Source organism: Crocodylus siamensis, chromosome 5, assembly GCF_052110815.1.
Source record: "Crocodylus siamensis isolate JL-2025a chromosome 5, ASM5211081v1, whole genome shotgun sequence".
NCBI classification, from domain to species: Eukaryota; Metazoa; Chordata; order Crocodylia; family Crocodylidae; genus Crocodylus; species Crocodylus siamensis.
The window spans coordinates 148,459,094-148,478,576 of record NC_143399.1 but is presented as its reverse complement, the minus strand read 5'-3'; the positions used below and the strand labels follow the sequence as shown (position 1 = coordinate 148,478,576).

At 43.5% G+C, this 19,483-nt stretch overlaps 1 protein-coding gene across 1 annotated transcript in view; it reads right to left on the bottom strand.

Annotated features, from left to right (window-relative positions):
* ANKRD28 (ankyrin repeat domain 28) overlaps positions 1-19,483 on the bottom strand; it is a 183,108-nt gene that overhangs the window by 129,042 nt on the left and 34,583 nt on the right. The gene's annotated exons all lie outside the window — the stretch shown is intronic.

Sequence of the window (19,483 nt, the reverse complement as noted above, 5' to 3'; positions counted from 1 at the left end):
TACTGTGGCTGTATATGCACCATCCTTTCACTTTAGTGCATATGAGAGCAAGGGTTAATAATTACCTCAAGTGTATATATATAGCAAGACTTTTTTTGTTTTTTAGCATTTCCTAGCTCTCACACAAGCACAGTATATATGAAGGGGCTCCCAGAGGTCCTTTCCGACTGGTGGACAGGAGCAGCCAGCTCAGTATATATTACTATGAATGAGAAAGCTTACATAAGTTTTTGTACTTTTTGCAAAAGTGGAAGGTACCTCCAGCTTAACCAGTTAGGAAGAAGAGACAGAGAAAACTTGTTTAACTACCCTCAAAGATAACAGGAGTCAACAGTTACTTCTTTTAGAAAAAACACTCCCAGGGGGCTTTAAATGCCCCTGCTTTGTCTCTTCCTCTTCTCTTCCTCCACCTGCCAAACAAGGAAGCCTTTTCAAGCAAGTTGCCAACCCTGGCCACCTTTTTGGCATATGAAAAGCCTGAATGCAGCATTTTTATTTCCCCCTCCCCCCCACAATAAAAAAAAAAAATGAGTTGAAAGCTGAACTAAATTCAGTATGTCCACCATGCTCAAATAGACACCACAAAGCCAGAAAGCTTTGCATCAATCCCTCCTTTTATTAGTATTCCTATCAAATGGGGACATATTCCTTACTGTCAAGAATACATGTTACTTGTCTTGCCTAGATCTGCCTTAAATGCCTCAAAATAGCTGTACCAGCACCGCAGGAGAAAAATTTCCCCTTGTGTTGGATTGTAACAGCAATCATTCATCTTTCTCCTACCCTACACTTTGCAATACCACAGCACCTTCATTACCAAATGTCAAACTCCTTTTAATTAAAGAAACATATATGACTAGTTAAGAAATCTCTGCACAAAGAAATAAACTGCTTCACTCTAAAATAGGGGTGGGAAAAATATAGTCCATAGGCTGGATCCAGCCCACCAACTGATTGGAGACAGGCCATGGCTGCCCCCTGCAGTGCTCTGAATGGGGCTGAGCCTTGCCTGCTCCTACCCAGGGCAGTATGCCCTGCATTCCCACCTGCACCGAGCACACAGGTTCCCAATGGAGCTGTTCCTAGTACAGCCCCAGCTGCCTGGGTACTGTTCGGCTCTCCCCACCTCCAGCAGCTCCTCCACCTTCTGCTTCTGCTACACCACTTTGGGCAAGAGAGGGAAGCTGCAGCCAGGAGGCTCCTGCCCCAGCGTGAGGGGCTCCAGCTCTAGCTTCTGGCTACCTTCCACCCACAGGTGGCTATTTATTATGCCAGGCAGGCAGAGTAGGGGGGAAGCTGTAGCTGGACAGCTTCTGCTCCAGCATGTAGGGCTCCAGCTCCCACTTCTTCTACCCACTAAGCCTGTCCAGCACAATGAGCATCCACCTGCAGGCAACGAAGTGGGTGGAAGGCAGAATGGCACAGCAGGGGCAGGAAGAGGAGCCACTGGAGTCTGGGGGAACCAAGCAGTATCTGAACAGCTGCAGCCACACCAGAAACAGCCCTGCTAGGAAGCTGTACATCCTGGCCAGGCCAGGAGTGGGTGCTGGTCAGCCTCATGAGAAGCAACGGGGGGGGGGGGTGGAAATCAGCTGTGGACTGGACTGCAGGTGCAGCTACCCAGATGAGATCTGCTGCACATGTCCCCTGCCTACATCCCCCCACCCCTGGCTGGCTCCTGGCACCTAGCATGTGGGCAATCCCAACCACACATGCCCACACCCTCTCCTTAACCTCTCCCCACCCCACCCCCAAAATATACAAGTGTAAAGCTTTATTTCAGCTATTATGCAATTTTCTTTATACACACTACTCAATAAAACATGTCAGGGCAATTTAAAAAAAATTAAAATATATGTTATAGTAGTTGTTTGATTTTTAAGTGTACAATTTTTTTTTAAAGCCATAATTTGTTAAAATGATATCTTCTGAAAGACTGTGTGTGCAGCACTCAACAACACACCAAAACCCATTAAGTGGCCCTCTAGGCAAAATAACTGCCCACCTATGCTCTAAAAGAAGCTTTTTTAAAACAAAATTTCAAATTGCCAAAAGTTTCTTCAAGGACCCTATAGCCCTCCTGAATAAATTATCTACACAAATTCTAGAAACAGGTCTCTCAGTAGAATTGTGAATGCATAAAAGTACACATGAAAACACGCATAAACAGATGCCTGAAATACTATTGATATTATTTTATATACACAGCTATACATACATATATGTACATAAAAGGAGGCACGTTCCAACAGTGAACAAATATAAATGCAGTCAAGGATCTTACAATTCCCATTATACAAACTAATACCTCAAAATCTTTATCTAACAGTTGGTAACCTTTTTAGGCTGCAGACCAAAATAACCCAGTTCGAGTCCAACATGGGCGGGTGCTAAAACCCAGTTGCTACCATCACTTCTCCATGTTGTGGCACAGGGAAAGCCAAAGGCCCCCCACTTGCAGAGCCTCACATCCATATGGTAGATTGAATGTCTCCACCAGCTGGATTCAGCCTGTGGGCCATAGGCTGCTGACCCCTATCTTTATCAACACTCTCTTGAAGCCTTTTAACTGACTTGGATTTAAAAACCAAAAATGTAACTGAGAGCAGATAAAACTGAATTTTCCAAGTGATTTTATTTTTTCTTTTAACATGCACATATGAACCATTACAAAAGCTAGTTAAGGAAGTGACCATTACTGCTGAAATCCTACTAACAGACTCCTGTGATCCTATACAATCAGATCTCATTTATTATTTACTGCTCATATTTCATTACTACTTAGACTATAAAACTTTTAGAACCTGAGTGTGTCAAAACTTCAGATACAAGAGTGTATATATAATATACCAAAAGCACTGAAGTCAGAATAATTTGTGTACAGAATGATAGTTGTCAGGCTAATATGCAAGTTTATTGTATTATTATAATGTGTTTAATTTGCAAGTGTCATCATAGTAATGTGTATGACCATTGTGAAAAACTAATGGAAGTCTGAAGATACAGTCTTTAATATTTCCAGAAAGCTTTTTGTAGTTGTACTATAGCTAGGAAAGTCATTACAGAGCACAAAAATTAAGTCAGAAACATTTTTTTAAATGTAAAAAGTTGCACTGATGTTATCCTGTACTCTTTTCCCATATTCTTTACTAACCATCAGAGTACTGGCTTTCAATCCCTTCTTATGTTAAAATACAAATAATTTTTTTTTTTTAATTATATGCTGGTTATCCAATTCAATAGGGTTTGTTAGCAAAGAGTTAAAATATAAAACAATAAAAACTAAATAAACAGAATTATTTTATTTCATTTTGATATGGCAGTCCCCTGCCTGGTATGCACAAGGGTCAGGAATGGACGTGATTATTTTGAGACTCTTCATTACATGCAGATGCTTCAAGGATACATTTCACATTAAATGAGCTTAAATTATTTTGTCAATTTTTGAACTAGAAAAGCATTTCAAACAGCACTACCTAATGTTTAAAAATATATTAAGCTACTAGCAACAAACATTATTATACCAGAAGACACTTTATTCACAGAGCTTCTAAATTTTTTTTTAAAAACCTGCACTTATTCCTGGATTCTATAGGCTTACGCATATGAATAAACCTCACTGAAGTCACTGGATCCACTCGTATGTAAAATTAAGCACGTGGTTAAGTGTTTCAAGGCCAAGGCATAGCATTTAATTTCTATTTTTTCTCGTTTTTAGTGTTTCTTTTTATCTAAATGACAACAGCAAAATAACACAAAACATCAATGGATTTAAAGTCAAGTATTTCGGTAACAATGAAAAAAGTCAATTACTTAACACCCAATTACTTTTTACTATTCTTATTTGTTTGAACCTGCTGTACCCATACTCTAGTGAAATCACAAGAGTGACTCCTGCTAAGGACAATCTAGTAGCAAAATGTACAAGGAATGACCAGATATAAACACCACCTTTAATTTACAACAAAATATGCAAATAGAATGTAAATGTATTTAAGTCTATTTAAAAATCAAAATGGTAATTCATTAGTTTAAACTGCAAACAAGAATCCTAGCTCTAGATCGGGGTGTCTAGCCTTTTTGAATGTGGGGCCGGATCATGAACTTTTTATCACCCAGTGGGCCAGCGAGCCGTATTTAAAGATCTCACAGGAAGCGGTATCACATCATCCCTCTCCCCCCCCCAATAATGGAAGTACAGTGTTTACTTTAGTTTCTCGTTGCAGCACCTTGGGCCTCAAAAAACAGCTTGGTGGGCCACATGGTGGCCCACGGGCCGTATGTTGGACAAGCCTGCTCTAGATCAGTACAACTTACTAGAAAATAGCATTTTTAGGAAGCCACACTTTAAATGATCCATAAGGTTGCATTTCCTTACTTTACTCTGTTCTCAGTTTCTATCTTTCAAAATAATTTTGGCCCCACAAAGGTTACCAAATACATTTTTCTGAACGAAGGCTTTTTTTGTCATCAAGTCAAATATGCTCTGCTTGGACACATACTGACACCTCATGGACATATGTGAAAATATTTTAAACCATTTTGAAGCTTAATGTGATTTGCTGCTTTTCCTCTTTTTAAAAAGCAGCATCTACATAAAAATGACATCTGTGTTTTGTACATTTCTGCTCTTCATTTCTCAGACATTGTTGGTTCTACTGGTCAGTATGGATTAAAACAATCACACATACGTAATGCCAAACTACAAGTCATAAGCAATGCTCATAGAGGCTCCTACAATAACTGAGCTCACTGTCTACCTACACAAAGCATGGAGAGCCAACTGTAAGCCTTTAGCAGAACTAATCCTGAGAGCAAGCACATTGGGCAAATGAAGAAGACAGGAGAAAGGTGAAAAGAATCAAGTTGCCTCAAATTTTCACTTGAGAAAAACTGGAAATTGGCTCATCATTACCCAGACGTTCTTCACTATCGTGACTACAATCGTTGTACTTGGATCCTAGCTGAGATAACATTTCAAAAGATTCACCACTCTTTAAACAATTTTTCCTCAGCTGATGAAAAACGGACTGTTGCCCTACTTACCATGTAATGGATTACAATGCTAGGCAAGCCTAGATGGCTATCCTAAAGAAACCTAATCACCAGGTTCGGTTCGGTGGGGGATAGGGATAGACCTTCATCTACAACCACAAGAACCCATCAAAAGACATGCTGGGGAGAGGCAGAGGGGGGAAAAAAAAAAGGACGACTTAATTTGATCATTTGTTTTGGCTATACTTCAAAATGAGACAAGGTAAGAGATTATTCTTTACTTCATTTTCTGTTACTCTGGAATAACGAAGAAGTGAAAGTAGAGTTCCTGCCAAATTCCCAGGGTAAATAGGTTACCACCGGCCTTCCACGTGTATTTCTGATGCACATCTCAAGCAAATACTTGCCACCTGGATCCTTCAGGTAAGCAATAAATAAATAATTATTTTAGCTCTGGCAGTTGAATCAAAACCCTTTTATAAAGGAAAGTACAAGAATTATAGCAATAATGTATGTGCTTTCTAATTATTTAAAACCATCTGCAACACTCAGAAACCCTGATTTTTGTAGCAGATAAGTTAAGAAATTCCTCATGCATTTTAAAGCAAAAAGTATGAAGAAATATAAATGCAGTCCTCCTATGGTGGCCATTTTTCAACTGTTAAAACACTACCCTGCAATAACTACATATTCTGGAACCAACTTCCAAGAGAAGTGGTGCAGGCTCCTACCCTGGGGGTTTTTAAGAGGAGGTTAGAAGAACACCTTGCTGGGGTCGTTTGATCCCAGTACTCTTTCCTGCCATGGCAGGGGGTCGGACTAGATGATCTACTCAGGTCCCTTCCAACCCTAGAAACTATGAAACTACATAAAATTTATTCAAACAAAAAATTCTGAGGAAATTTAAAATGAAATATAGGGCTAATAAGCTGTAATACTTACCTGTAATTCAATATTATACGAGGCAAAGTCACTAAGAGGAATTTGGCAGATGTTAAGGCTCATGGTGATTAACATGTAAAAGAGAATAATGTCAGTGACATGACCGAACATATTTTTAAAAAACAAAACCGTAAGAGCAGAGCTACTAAATATTTATTAGTGTTTTGAAAACTAGGAAACTCAGATATGTCATTTCTTTAAAGTTGTTCCTTTACATATGTTTGATCTTATATTCTGTTCATTAAAATAGGCATGTAACTGTTTTTCTGTACAAAATACTCAATAAAAATAAAAAAGTAAGTTTGAAAAATCTTTACCTCAAGAATTTCCACCCTTAATGAGGTGAATTCATGAGAAAACTACAGTCTGCTGCAAAATTTTGGGTTTTTATAAAGCAGAAATCATGTGATATTGTGGTTAAATCACAGAAGACAAGGAGATGATTTTCTTTTTCTCCCAGTGAAAGTCCTAACAGCTGTTTAACTTACAGTGCTCTCAGCCTTAACGTAGATGGAATAAGTGAGCATATTTTGCCAACAGACCCTCCTCCAACCTAAAACCAGCAGCTGATAATTCCACTCCTCATAAAAATCAACAAAATTATTTTAATTCTTACTATGGTCATTGGGTTAAGTACAGACAGTCAAAAAGCCAGAGGCTGAATTGATTCAATCTTTGCATGTTAGTCTAAGATCCATAAATTAAACTGATAAGCAAGTAAACAGACATTCACTTTTGATTCTGGAAATGCAGCCACATGCCTGCAGTGGCTCAGCCAGAAGCTGGGGGGCGCTAGAGCACACGTCTCTGCTCGAGCAGAGGGCTTAGGCCAAGGCTAGTCTGCCTGCTCTGTAAGCTGGGGGGAAGGGGAGCGGCGGGGGGAGAGAGGTGCAAAGCATCCTGTGATGCTGAGGGACTGCACGTTAAACCTGAATCTGGAGAAGATCGGGGACAAAAGTTCAATAAACCCATTTAACCTAAACGGTTGAGTCTGATACTACATCCATCCAGGTTTAACTTAAACTGGCTTCAGCCATTTTGAAAGCAGTTCATGTGCACTGGCTTTCTATTTACAGATTTGAACTGGTTTGTAATTTCTGTCCCTAGTCTTGGAAAAAACAAAAACAAAAAAACAGGGCAGGGTGGAACCTTAGAGATTAACTTGTTCAGAAAGCCATAAACTAGAGATTTTCAATCTTTTCAGCCTCAAGGCACCATTCCACAGTGTCTCTGAATTCAGCATCACCCCAGTTGAAAATCGTTGAGTTATTTATCTAGCTGGTGCCAGGTGAGAGTGGCAGGGGTAGGACCTCTCCCTTTCCCTACAAGTTTGGATTTGAGAGGTCAGGATCAGCCCCTGCCACCAAGGCTGCTCCTCTAGGGTCTCGCATGCTGGCAACTGCAGCCACCTGCCCTGGCAGCCCCTCCCACCAGCCCTGGGACCATGGGACAAGGAAGGCTGCAAAGCAAGGCTCTGCAGCCCTACATATACCCACAGCACAGCATGCTGCACAGAAAATAGGGGCAGCTGGTGGGGAGGCAGCAGGAGTCCCCAGTGGAGCACCACAGGTACTATTTGTCCTGGATACCTGTAAGGGCAGATATGGGGCAATGGATCAGGGAGGGAAGTACTCATCTCCTCAAACAAGAGCCAGATGCCACATCACTCTTGAAAGGATCTTGCAGCATGACAGCTGAGAATCAATGCCATAAGCTTTTGCAACTAAACAACTTCTCCAGATACTATGAATGTAGTTGCAGAAGGCAGGGGTATTAATAAAAAGAAATAAAGTAAGTCGCACATACAGGATAAAGAAAGGAGGGGGCACTGCTGTGAGAGGCAAAGGTGGGCTGAAGAGATTAAAAGGGAAAAGGCAAAGCAGTTAACCCACTGAGGGGCATAAGTCCATGTAATGGGTTAAGAATCCAGAGTCTCTCTTGAGACTATACTTAACAGAGCTCAGTCTGTAGATGATTTCTTGTTCCACATTTTTATGTTCAAGTTGTCTTTTTAAAGTTGCTTTAAAAACCATTTACTCCGAGATCAATGATGGAAGGCCCAGGCAGGTTATAGTGTTATGCCACAGGCTTCAGTGTCTATCTGGACTGATGTTAATATCTTTCATGTAGGGGTCACCCCATCTGTCCAATATAGATAGCAGAGGGGAACTGTAAGCATGTGATGGCACATACGACATCAGCAGGAGCAGGTGAGTGAACCTCAGATACTATATTTTGTGTCATTTGCTCTAGTGATTATGTGGTCTGTGTTGATGAGAGCTGGCATCTGGGTCTGAAGCAAGGCCTAGTAGCTTGGTAAGAGTAAGAGATGCTGGAGAGAAGAGTTGCTTGAGGTTGAGGTTGGGGGCGGGGAGGGGGGCAGCTGCCCGTAAGCCAGACTACAGATGGATTGGTCACCATTTTCCAGGAGGGGATGGAAATCCTTGATGTGCGCAAAGTATTCAAGCTAGGGGCTGTAGGTGACAAGAGGGGTTTTTTATTGTCCTTAACAACTTCCACCTCTCCAAGCTGGCTCTAGAATACTTCACACAGCAAATTAAACTTATTGGATACCACCATGAAACTTTTCAATAGCCACAGAAACATCGAACTGCACTGGAAACAAACTGAGCACTACAGCTACCTTCACACTCCCAACTTCCACCCTAAGCCCACCACTAGATCTATCACCTACAGCCAGGCTCTCCAATACAACCCCATCTGCTCTGATCCCACCAACTGGGATGCACATCTCAGGGATCTGGAGCAGGGATTCCTACATAGCCACTCAAATCAGAGCCTCAGACTCAGACCCTGCTCCAGCCTGCTACAATACTAACTATGTGAAAAACACAACAGCAAAGAATGAGATTAGGGGAAAATGCATTATTTATTTTGCTCAGTTTAACACATTCTTACACCCACTGAAAGTTCCAGCACCTTCACGCTTTGTGGCAGGAATACAGAATTTGGAAGGGGACCCCCACGATGAGGGAGAGAGTGGGGCAGGGATAGGGGCTGCCCAGCTAGGGTGGTGAATAGGAGCCTGGGGCTAGGAGCAGGACAGAGGCATAGGCAGCAATCCAGGAGATGCCAAGGGGTGAGGAGGTGGGAGCTGCTCCCTGCTGCTGTGCACACCTCCAGGGGAGACATAGAGGGCATGTGCCCCCTTGGATTTGTACATGGGGCAGGGGCAGGCTGTCTGCTATGGGGTCGGAGCCAGGGGCTGCGCCAGATTCTTCGCAGCAGGGGGGGTGAGTAGGGGCTAGGCTTGGGAACAGCTCAGCTGCACAGGGTGGGCAGCATCACCAGGGAGGTGGCTACAGGGAATTATGGGCTGACTATTGCCCCCCACACTCCCAAGACCCTCCCTAACACCACCCCTGCTACAGGCACTGTAGAATGCTGCCTTTCCCTTGGGAACCCAGATTGGCATAGGCTGACATAGCTGGTTAATAATCAGGTATCGGCCAAGAAAATCTTTACTAGTGCACCGTTCTGTTGTGGAAGGGCAAACAGACAGAGAAATCATGACATTTTCAGTGTACTCATAACTTAAATCAATGTTAGCTAATGATTCTGTTAAAGTAAGTCTTGGGGACTAAACTGACTGCATCCTATCCAAGAACCACTCCATTACTGCAGGAAAATAATAGCTCTTTCAAGTGTATGTTAGTGTGGCTCCTTGCACTAACTGCACTCTCAAGATAGCAGGACAAGGAGCAACAGCTGCCGGACTATGGAATGTCCTCCTAAATTTGGCATTTGTTATAGAAACAAAATTAAACACCTAATGCCTAACAAAGATCAATGGGTTACTCAACATGGCCAGACCCCCACAACTGAAGCAAAGACAGCACACAGCGTGAGCTCTGGTGCAGAGAGACATGATCAGGGATTCGGGTTTTCTGTTTACCATGAAAAAAAGCGGTAAAACATGGATTTTCTCATTTTAAGGACAAAAGGGCAGATTTTCTCTTTTTAAAGAGAAAAGCACTGATTTTTTGTCTTTAAAAGGAGAACAAAAAATGTGGGAAACAACAGGTTTCCTCCTGCAGGCTGGAAGATTTTGGAGTAAGGGGCACTGGCAGGATCAGTGGGCACCAACAGGGCTGGCAAGGGTTGTGGCTTGGGAGGGGCAATGGCATGAATGGGAGCAGGGCACCAGCATATCAGGGCTGATCAGCACCACAGAGCAGTGTGGAGAGAGGGGAAGGGGCCCCACATCCTGGTGAGTGAAGGGGGCAAGAGGATCTCAATTTTCCATAATAAAAATAAATAAATAAATAAATAAATAAATAAAATAAAAAATCAAATGCCAAGATTTACAGGTATTTAGAATGTATTTTATTATAGTGATTGAGGCACTAGTAGGCTTCCAAATTGCTTTAAAATTTGTAACTATAGCAATAAAGCATTGTGTTCAACTGATACCTACATATATAATGGCATTTCATTTTAATCACGGGAAAAGGGAGATTTTGGGGTTTTTAAAAATCAGAGAATTGGCAATTTTTTATTTATTTTTTTAAATCAGGGAAGTTGCAATTTTTAAACAGAGAAAACCAAGACCTCTGGTCATGATGTCTGGCAGAGGAAGTACACCAGTTAATTGGCAATGGAGGAAGATGCATTGTGTTAGACTTCTTTCTAAGAATTTTAAAGTGCTTAAGTCCCTAATAGGGACAGTGATAGTTGTAAATAAATGGGAATAATAGAACTGAATTGTTCAGGATGTAAGAGCTCTAGAGAATTCCAAGTATATAACGTCTCCCTGAATTAGAATGTAGCTTAGGGGGAAAAAATAGGCAAGGTGACTGACTCATGGCACTATGAATGCACTGAACAGTGGAACTGTCAGCACCATCCTGCCCATATAAAACAGGGATGCCCAATGGCCCACAGGCTTCATTTGGCCCTCCTACAGCATTAACCTGCTCCAAAGCTTCCAGTCTCGGTTTTGCTTTCCCCATCAACGCAGCTGTTACTGCTACTAAGTCCCTGAGCTTCCCCTCCCTCCTCCAGCTTCTGCTTCCTGCCTTCACACCCAGGGGCTTGGCAGGGCAGGGCACAGCAGCAGAGCTGAGGGAGCTCAAGACCAGGCAGCTTGAAGAAGCAACAACGCTGTACGAAGTGTTGAGGGGAGAAGTACGCAATGTACGTGGGGGGGGGCAGGGAAAGAGGGCAAATGGTATGACACAGCACTGGCCCAGTAAAGCGATAGCGGAGATGAGGATGACTAATGTGCAGCATGGCAGTCCCAGCCACTCAGAAGCCTGACTGATGCAATACAAAAAGACTATGGAGAGTCAGCCCCAAAAAAACAAACCACAACAACAACCTAGTCTGTCTCACCAATTCTCCAAAGTTAAAGCAACAATTAAAGTGTCTTCAGAACAAAATGCCTCAAGAGAAAGAGACAGAAACAGGAGCTAGTTATTGGACACAGGTAACAGGTCCTTGAGAAACTTCATATTAGGGTAAGGAACAAAGAGCACTGCTGCATAGGCATAGAGCAGACTGAATCTTGACTGAACTAAGAGAATACACAGCATGCTTCACATGAAGTAGTTCAGATAAGGCAGAGCTTAAACCAGGGCGATTCAAATTAAGAAAGAATCTTTTATGTTTCTATTAAGTCCTCCTGGTGGGCGTCTTGTTACTCTGCATCAGATTACAGTGGTGCAGAGCAGTCCCTGTCCGTGGTGCTTAACCAGCTAACCAGAATATCCAGTGCAGAAACTCTGGATCTGGATGGACTATTTAACTATTAGTGCCACAAGACTGAGTCTGCGCAGTCTGAGAACAGGAATGGCAGCTGAATAAGCAAGTCTGTCAACCAAAATTGCCCCAGGCAGTATAACATTATAGAACTGATTACAGCTGTCTATTGATTTTTGGAAAACAAACACTTTGGAGGTGATATGTAAGAGGTCTTAAACTCCAGGGAGAAAACAAAAGAATCAGGCAATGAATTTTAGCTCACATCACCATCAGGAGCAAAAAATCTGGCAGTTATCAAACAGATCTATTATGACCTAAACTCCCTAGGAATGGAAACTATTTTGAACTTCCACAGTAGCCACTCATAAGTGATAACAGACAGTGTGCTTAGGAAGTCTGCCAGATTGCCTCCAAGAATCAGCAAACAGCCATTAGAATGTATGCTATATCAATGGTCCCCACACAAAAGCAAATTTCTCTTGCAGACAAACAGAAGCCCAACCGTTTCACCTGTTGATGAAACACACTGCAGAAATATACTGCAGATGTGCTGTAGCACAAGATATGCACTACTTTTTTTTTTTTTTTTTTTTAAGAAACAAGCAAGAATGGCACTGGGTGGGTTCAGGGTCCATAACACCAGGGAGGAAAACTACATCATCCAAGGACCAGATACCTTGCTTGTACAAGTGGTCCCAACCTGGCCTTAAAGCCTTGTGTGGAGAGTAGAGATTAAAAATGGCGCTCCTTGTGCACATTCTTGAATTCCTTCCATCATTTCCCTCCTGCCTCACTGCAGAAGTGAACCAAAACCTCCTTGTTCATTTGACACTTTGCTAGACAACAGAACAACATGAGCCATAGCGTGGTTGCTGCTGACATACAGCAACAGCCGATACCTTAATACCAAATATTCAGCCTAATAGGCTCAGTCATATTTATGTTTCTCCCTCCTGAATAATAACAACTGCACCAACAGAAATTTCTCTTTCTATTTTGACTAATGTATAGTTAGGGACCTACTGAAATCACTATTTTGCAGATTTAACAGACACTGCGAAATCCAGCATTGGCCATGAAATCCAAGGGGGGGGAGGCATTCATTGAAAATAAGTTTTCATGGCACTACAAACTGGCCATGCAGCCTGCCAGGGTGGAAACAAGGTTGGAGAGCCCAAAATGGCTGCCACTCCAACCCCTCGCCATTGACTGGCTCAGGGGGCTGTCCATGATGTGGCTCTACCCCTCTCCATCAAATCAGTGGCAGGGCCACGTGATGAATAGCCCTCATGACCAATCAGCGGTGAGTGGCAGGGCTACTGGGGCCCCTCAGCCAGAGGCTGGCCGCTTGATCCCCACCACAAAATCCATCAGAAGCCTCCTCAAATTTGGTAGTCCCCTATTTATAGTCAACCAAGGTTTCACAAACACTACTTCTGTGATACAGTAAGATTGTTGTGTTGTTTATAAGGACAAATGCAATAGAGAAAGGGTACAATCAAGGCTCACTGCCATCTCCTGCTGGGATCTGATGTAGATCATCCATAAGCTGACAAGAGAAAGTCCTTTCCAAGATATATTGCACTAGACATTACAAGAAGACTCAGTACCAAGGTGTCTAGACAGCAGTGTGTACTGATAATAGTAAGGTCCCGCTGTGGGTGCTGACAGACATGCAGCTCTGTACTGTAATTCACAGTGCTTCACAAAAAGTGCCACAAGTTACAGTGATCCTCCCTCCCCACCCCGATCCAAAAGACATTCTTCGTTTGGTGGGGGGGGGGGGGGGGGAAGACAGGGAGGGTGATCAAGCTCCAGTTTGGGGCCAATCCAGTGGAAAGAGGCTGCCTGTCTCTCCTCTAGACTCCCTGTCCCAGTACTGTATTCAGGATGGAATGGGGGAAAGGAAGGGAGGGAGCTCCATCTGAGGTTTGCCGAGCCTGTGCTGGAGGGTGGGGTGGATGAATTAGGGCCCTCCCACCTCAAGGGAGCTCAAATTCCCCTGCCCCACCCTCTAGCGCAGGCTGGGCAAATCCCAGACAGAGCTCTCTCCCCTTCCTCCCATCACAGCTGTACAGCACTTTCAAGGGGTCGATCGCATGACAAACAACTTAAGTCTGCGCCCTGTGATTCTCCACTAGATAACCTGTTCCTGATCCTGGGAGTAATACTGCATTCTCTGCCTCTTATTTACCCGATTTCTTACAGGGGCAGGTATACAGATCTCTGGCTCCTAAAATCCATGACAGAATAGAATGCTCCACTTGTTTCTTCACTGAACAGCTTCAGACAGGTCCATAATGGTGGCCTGTAAGTCACTTAATATCACCAGACCCCTGAATCTACAAGCCCAATTCACTGCAATAATCATGGCTATGGCTATTTGACCGTGTAGACGTATCAGCCAAGGCAAAGGCTATCCGTAGTGAAATTATCACAACGATCTAACCCTCCTTGACGATTAATTTGAACTTAATTGTTCTGCAGGATTTTAGATACAGAACAGACTTCTTCCCAATTAGGAAACCTGTATTTGGTAGGCAACATAATATGAACCATTTAAAAGTTGAGATGAGGTGGAAGCATTTGCTTTGGGGGCAAAGAGGTTCAACTTTTTGGGAGGGTGGGGGCTGGAGGAGCCTTTGTCCTTCAACATATATTTTATGGACTTTTTCTGCCCTTCCAAAAAACTCACCAGGAGCCATGGTTTAAGTTGGGCGTAGAAATAAGTCTCTTGGGGAAGAAATATTACCTGGGGTCTGCTATACTCCTTTGCCAATTCTAGGATGCCTTCATACCACTGACATGCTGTTCCAAATATCCAAAAATGTTGAAGTCAGATTAATCAGAACAAGCATACATTCAGGCTTTTTAATACTGCAATTAACTGATTTTTAAACAGTGTGTACATCTGTACATTCACCAAGATGTTCAGTGTGTGGTCATAAATTTAAGCAACTATACAAGCAACTATACTGTGACAGTTTTTTCAGTCTTAGTACCATTCTTACTATTTGTATCTTGTCACTGTGCTTTAACTTAAGATTGTATGGTCTTCAAATGCACACTGAATAAATACGATAATTTGTCAAAACAAATATTTATAGTGGGAAAATGAAAAAAAAAAGTGAGAGAAAACAGTTGAAATAAGCTGTAATGCCTTAATGAATATGAGAATAATTTTTTGTGCGTTCCAGAATCCTGTTCCCCCAAGCACTACCAGAAGTAACTAGGAATAACGGCCACAAGTTGATTGATTGACAGTAGGTTCAGGCTAGACATCAGGAAGCACTACTTCACAGCCAGGGAGGCTAGAGTCTGGAGCCAACTTCCAAGGGAAGTGGTGCTTGCTCCTACCATAGGGGCCTTCGAAAAGAGGCTAGATAATGACCTAGCCGGGGTCATTTGACCCCAGCATCCTTTCCTGCCCATGGCAGGGGATCAGAATTGATGACCTGCTCAGGTCCCTTCCGACGCTACCAACTATGAAACACCTGCATATGCAATGCATGCAATTTGCGGCACTGCAGACAGGTCTGCAGTGCCACACACCCAAAATGACACAAAATGAGATGTCAGGCAATGTCTGTTTCTACCCAAAGAGTAAACTGACTACTGATAATTTTCTCATTATGTTTCTGGTCCTGGAATGGTACAGTAGCCAAGGTTCTCAAGTGTTACTAGTGATTTTCAGTGTCCATCTGGAAGTGCCTTTTATGGGCTTAAATTTCAGAAGGCAGCTGCACAGGAGTTTATACTGACTCCTTTGAGAAGATTCATATTAGGCACTCAAATTAAGTCTCCCTAAATTATTAGTGTCTTAAAAATTTTGGACCCTAAATCTGAATGCAGTTATTTAATATTTTTATTGCAACAACACCCAGGGATCCCCATCAGAGATCAAGGGCCCTATGTAATAAGGTACTGTACAAACTATAAATGTTCCTTGCTGACTCTGCCTTATTTGCAGGGGAGAAGGGAGGAAGAGGAGATACTAGGGGCAGTGTGGCCGATTCAAATTTCTATTTGAGTTACGTTAGTAGTAAGCAAACACACGTACAACTGAAATATTCAAATATGCATTTTTCCCTGAAGTATGCATTTTATTTAAGCTTTCTTTGCTAAGTTTTTATAGTGTAGATTACTTCAGTAGCCTCAGCAAATGGATTTGGTGTCCTGACTCACAACTTGACAATGCTGGCTAGTTCTTTTTTGTTGTGGTTGTTTGGTATTTTTAACTATAGTTTTCTCACTGTTGAAAGAAAAGGATTATTATATACAGTATTTAAAACAACAGATGATTGGACATGACTTGTACAATACTGTGAACCAAAGACTGGTCTTAGCCCCATGTACAGGTTCTATTCAAATATGTTGAATTCACCTACACTTTAGTTAGAAGTATTACTTAACAAACTGGAGTTGTTTTCCCTCATCTTCAGATTTTCTGCTAGGCTTTGCACAATTTTATCCCAAATTAGTTTATGCAAATTTCAGTTTTGAGAATAGGAAAATTAACATTGATTCTTTTATTAAAAATATACCATCAGTTAGGAATTTGCCCCCCCGCTTTTTTTTTTTTTTTAAATAATAAAAAAGAACCAATTCATGATAGGAAGTTTAACTTCTCTGAATTCTTCACTGCTTTAATTATTTAGTGACTGAAGTAGAGCAAACAAATGAGTTAAGATCATAAAATAAAGGATTCCGCTTAAGCACGCAAGTAATATTTGTTCTTGATTTATAAGTCCAGCTGTGTGTATAGCAGCTTTAGTAGATGATGTATATTTAATTCTCCACGCTTTAGGAAGGCTAACTTCAGCAAGCTCAGGCGTTTAGTCAATGATGCACTGCAGGGTAACAGATTTGATGAGATGGGAGCCCAGGAAGGGTGGCTGTGCCTTAAGGAAGCAATCCTTTGGACACAGAGGTACACAATCCCGATGCAGGGGAAAAGGGGCCAAGAGGCTTCCTTGGCTAACCAGAGAAATCCAGAGCAGCCTAGGGGCAAAAAGGGGGGCATAAGCAGTGGAAACAGGGAGAAATTACTAAAGAGGAGTATGCCTCCTCAGCTCGCAGTTGTAGGGAGACAGTTAAAAAGGCCAAAGCTACCAGGGAGTGGAGGATGGCATCCCAAGTTAAGGATAACAAAAATTTGTTTTTCAGATATATAGGGAGTAAAAGGAAGGCCCAGGGAGGTATAGGACCACTACTGAATGGGCAAAAGCAATTGGTGACAGACAGGGGGGACAAGCTGAACTCCTCAATGAGTTCTTTGCTTCAGTCTTCCTAAACGAGGGGCAAGACAAGTCTCAAAATGGGATTGTAGAGAGGCAACAGCTGGGCGCCAGACTACCATGCACTGACCGTGAGATGGTGCCGAGTCACTTGGAAGGACACCAAGTGCATTTAAGTTGGCAGGCCCAGATGAGCTCCACCCGAGGGTACTGAAGGCACTGGCTGATGTCACTGCACAGTCACTGGCAAGAATATTTGAGCACTCGTGGCGCACGGGCCAGGTCCTGGAGGACTGGAAAAGAGCCAATATGGTCCCTATTTTCAAGAAAAGGAGGAAGGAGGATCCAAGCAACTATAGGCCAGTCAGTCTCACCTCCATCCTTGTTAGTCTTTGAAAAGATTATTAAGGCTCATATATGTGAGAGCCCAGCAGGAAAAATTATGCTGAGGGGAAACCAGCATGGGTTTGTAGCAGGTAGACATGCCTGACTAATCTAGTCTTTTTTTTATGACCAGGTTACAAAACACCTGGATGCAGGAATAGGGGTGGACATCATTTACTTAGGCCTTCCTGAAGTCTTCGATACAATATTCCACTCCATGTTGGTGAACAAATTAAGAGGCTGTGACTTGGATGATTACACAGTCTGGTGGGTGTACACAGTCCAGTGGGTGGCAAATTGGCTAGAGGGTTGTACCCAGAGTGGTGGTGGACGGGTCAATATCGACCTGGAAGGACACGGGCAGCCCCACAGGGCTTAGTCCTTAGACCGATACTCTTCAACGTCTTCATCAGTGACTTGGATGAGGGAGTAAAGCGTACTCTGTCCAAGTATGCGGATGATACAAAACTGTGGGGGAGAAGTGGACACACCGGAAGGCAGGGAACAACTACAGGCAAACCTGGACAGGTTGGACAAATGGGCAGAAAACAATAGCATGCAAATTTAACAAGCAGAATGCAAGTGCTGCACATAGGGAAGAAAAATATCCAGCACACCTACTGCCTAGGAAATGACCTGCTCGGCAGCATGGAAGCAGAAAAGGATCTCAGAGTCCTAGTGGACTCCAAGATGAACGTGAGTTGTCAGTGTGCAAAGCTAACTGCACTTTAGCATGCATCAGCAGATGCATGACAAACAGAACCAAGGAGGTGATGCTTTTCCTCTATCAGACCACAGTTGGAATACTGCGTCCAGTCTTGGGCATCACACTTTAAGAGAGATGTGGATAACCTGGACAGGATCCAGAGAAGGGCCACTCATGATTAAGGGCTCGCAGGCCAAGCCCTACAAGCAGAGACTAGGGCACCTGGACCTCTTCAGCCTCCACAAGAGAAGGCTAAGAGGCGACCTTGTGGCTACCTATAAATTCATCATGGGGGCACAGAAGGGAATTGGTGAGGCTCTACTCACCAAGGTGCCCCTGGGACTTGCAAGAAATAGTGCCCATAAGCTAGCAGAGAACAGATTTAGACTGGACATTAGGAAGAACTTCTTCACAGTTAGAGTGGTCAAAATCTGGAATGGGCTCCCAAGGAAGGTGGTGCTCACCCCTACCCTGGGGGTCTTCAACAGGAGGTTAGATAGGCATCTATCTGGCTGGGGTCATCTGAACCCAGCACACTTTCCTGCCTATGCAGGCGGTCGGACTCGATCTACTGAGGTCCCTTCGAACCCTAACATCTATGAATCACACTTATAAAGCCATATTTTCTACATTTACATCAATCCCTTATGCTCCACAAAATGCTTCAATAAATAAAGTGGGAAGGCTGAAATGAATCAGTGTACTGGTTTAATGGTAGTCTTCTATACTCCAAGTAAGGATATGCATTTGGTTTCTACACTTAATTTTTTTTCCTCTGTATTGTTAGGTGAATTAGAAAAAAGGAATAAAATATATACACTCTAACATGGGGGTAGGCAACATTTTTTGGCCGGAGTGCCGAAAACCCCTACAATGCCTACCTTGGAAGATGCCAGAGTGCCGGCATGCCAGGAAAAAAAAAAAAAAGACGGGATGCCCTGCTTGTGCCCCCAACCCAAAGCCCCTGCCCCCCAGCCCTGCTCATGCCCCTTGTCCCCCACTCAAAGCCCCTACCCCCCCCAGCCCTGCTGCCCCATGCCCTCCAGCTCAGGTTCTGTGGCCAACTGAAAACAGCTGCTGCCTCCCTGGCCCCACGCTCCAGGAAGGCAGCAGATACTTGTGATGCTCCCTGCTGTACTGCCCTTGCTACCACTTCTGCAGAGCAGCGTTGAAACCCAGGGTGGCAGGGCACAGCGGGGGGGGCACAGAAAGCTGCCTGCCACTCCCAGCTCCCCTGGCCACACTTCCACTGCAGGCAGGGGCAGCAGCGAGGGGCACAACCCTACGTGCTGCTCACGCTGCTCCCATGCAAACAGGGGAAGGGTGGCCTGGGCTCCATGGCTATCAGCAGCAACCCAGAGCCTGGGCCAGCTGCAGCTGGGATGCTACAAACAGCTGCTGCCTCCCCACTCCTGGCCCTTGGCTCCAGGAAAGCAGCAAGTGCCTGTACTGTGCCCACTGGGGCTGAACTGGGGCCAGGGTGGGAAGGCAGCAG